This window comes from Palaemon carinicauda, chromosome 42 (genome assembly GCF_036898095.1).
Source record: "Palaemon carinicauda isolate YSFRI2023 chromosome 42, ASM3689809v2, whole genome shotgun sequence".
NCBI classification, from domain to species: Eukaryota; Metazoa; Arthropoda; class Malacostraca; order Decapoda; family Palaemonidae; genus Palaemon; species Palaemon carinicauda.
The window spans coordinates 47919045-47921544 of NC_090766.1; the positions used below are offsets into that span (position 1 = coordinate 47919045).

The 2500-nt window shown below is 32.8% G+C and overlaps 1 long non-coding RNA gene across 1 annotated transcript in view; it reads right to left on the reverse strand.

Annotated features, from left to right (window-relative positions):
• Positions 1-588, reverse strand: part of LOC137633220 (uncharacterized) — a 528138-nt gene extending 527550 nt beyond the window's left edge. The window contains exon 1 of the long non-coding RNA XR_011042162.1: positions 572-588. This is a non-coding gene — a long non-coding RNA (uncharacterized lncRNA). The remainder of the gene's footprint in view (positions 1-571) is intronic.
• Between the last annotated feature and the right edge of the window lie 1912 nt (positions 589-2500).

Below are 2500 nucleotides of genomic sequence, written 5' to 3' on the forward strand. Positions count from 1 at the left end.
TATATATATATATATATATATATATATATATATATATATATATATATATATATATATAAATATATGTTATGCATATATACAGTATATAGACATACATACAAACATACGTAAACATTATATATATATATATATATATATATATATATATATATATATATATATAACATATATATATATTGTATTATACAGTATATATAATGGATGTTGATAAGAGCATAAGTCAATATGAGGAGCATTGTCATAATCAGTATTTCAATTCAAACTTATACGGAAACAGTCGACTATTGTAAATGGTTTGGGTCTGCCCCAATCTTTTCACCTCCCACTGTTACTTCATTTTAACACTTTTCCTTCCAATCCTAATTCCCCCATCCCCTCCCCCCACCTATCCTATCCCCCTATACTATAGCTGTAGCTGTAGGTGTAAATGTTATTCGGCAAAGACAATTCTTTGCTGTTCCATAACACATCAGGATTTCCTATTTCAAGTGAGAAAGAGAAAAACAAAAAGGGCAACAAACCTTCTTCCTTCAGATGAAGCCCAAAATCAAAATATCCACAGTCAACTTACTTCTGCCAAGTGAATCTGAAAAAAAAAAAATTCATATTACATTCTTCATTTAAATAAAAAAAATGCCATAATTGTGTTACTTTAGGAAATCACAATAACCGTATATATGATAATTCATTCTAAGAATTGAATTAACCTAATTACATTCTTTACGTCAATTAAATCTTAAAAACCAAAAGGTTCATAATAATCTAACTTCAGTTAAATTACATAAAAAAATGGTCACAAAACCCCCATCGTTTTCCAACAAGCCGATTCTTAAATAACTTCTCCAGCGCTAAAAACTCAAGTCACTGTAACGCCATTTTCGAGACATCAATCAATCCAAGTCAAATATGGAAAAGAAAGTTGGCCCTGAGAGTTAGTTTGACTAGGCCTACGCTAGCTAATGGTTCCCCGATGGCTGGCTACACATCAACCAGACAGGTATTGGACGGGAGCGGAGCGCCGATTTATCAAACCCAAACTGCAAACTTCATTCATATTAATATTCGTTACGTTTCGGTATCTCCCCCCCCCTCCAATATTTTAACTATTTTTAAAAAGAAATATTTCAATCTTGCTGCTGTGATAGTTTTTAAAATCAAAATATGACACGAATCAGTGTGAGAGAATATTATCATTTGCAGAATAAAAACAACTGTTTGTGTCTAAAATTTCATTCAAAGGCCAGTATTTCCCCCCTCCAATATTTTAACTATTTATAAAAAGAAATATTTCAATCTTGCTGCTGTGATAGTTTTTAAAAGCAAAATATGACACGAATCAGTGTGAGAGAGTATTATCATTTGCAGAATAAAAACAATTGGGATCTCACGTACATATATTCCCATTTAATGCATTTAAAAATCAGACATTCATATGACAAAATTTATTTTCATGATCAGTTTCAAACTTCTATCATATAATTCATTTGCATTTACCATTGGATTAAAATGGTTATGGTGGTGAAAATTTTGATACAAAATTATTTGGAAACTTGAGACTAATTAACATTGCCAGACACTTGCTTTTTATCATATAGGGTGAGCATGTGTGAAGGCAGACTTTTCTGCTAATTAAAAGAATGTGAATCGTAATCAATCATATTCATCCGATATTGACTAGAATAAAAAAGAGAAATGAATAAAATATATTCCCCAAAAGCACATAAACGAACTTCCCCGTTAACATCTAACGAGACACGTCCTCATCAAGAATGCTGGACGGAGACACTGCCTTCCCCTCCCTCCTCCTCTTCTCCCTTCATACTACCCCCTCCCCCCTTTATCCCTCCTTCCTCTTTTTCACTTCGTCTTGAGACTTGGTAATTAAACTTCTTTCTCATGTTCTCAACGTTTTCATTACTTGGTCAGCTGACGACAGCGAAGGGATCATGAGCGGGTTGTCAATTTGTCCTTTGGGGAAATTCCTTGCTTTTTTTTTTCTTCTTTCCATTTTGAATATCCTTGTAACTAGGTGTTCTTTTACGAGGATAACTCTATTTGATATTTTCTCCTAATTCTGGTATATTCTGAGCTAGGAAAATGTCGCGTTAATGAGAGAAACATTAGGATGATATTCGCAACTTTTCATATGTTTATTTTCAATATTATAACTTTTATTACATAATAGTGTACCCGAGCCGTCAAAAATTATGTCTTAAAATTTAGATAGATATGCACGCACACACACAGATTCAACCGTTCCCACTGTCTCCCACTTTCCTAACTACATAACGCTGGATAGGAAATTTGTGGCAGCGTGTGGTTTCCGAGTGTACCTTTCTGGGTATCTCACCTCACAAGGGTATGACTACCCCCTCTTCCCCCGAGTGCTCTCTATTAAATTGAGATGATATTATACGATATTAATATAATCTACTTTAAAATTTTAAATAAATACGTATCATTTAATTAATTCTTCCGATAAAAATATAAATTTTACAGG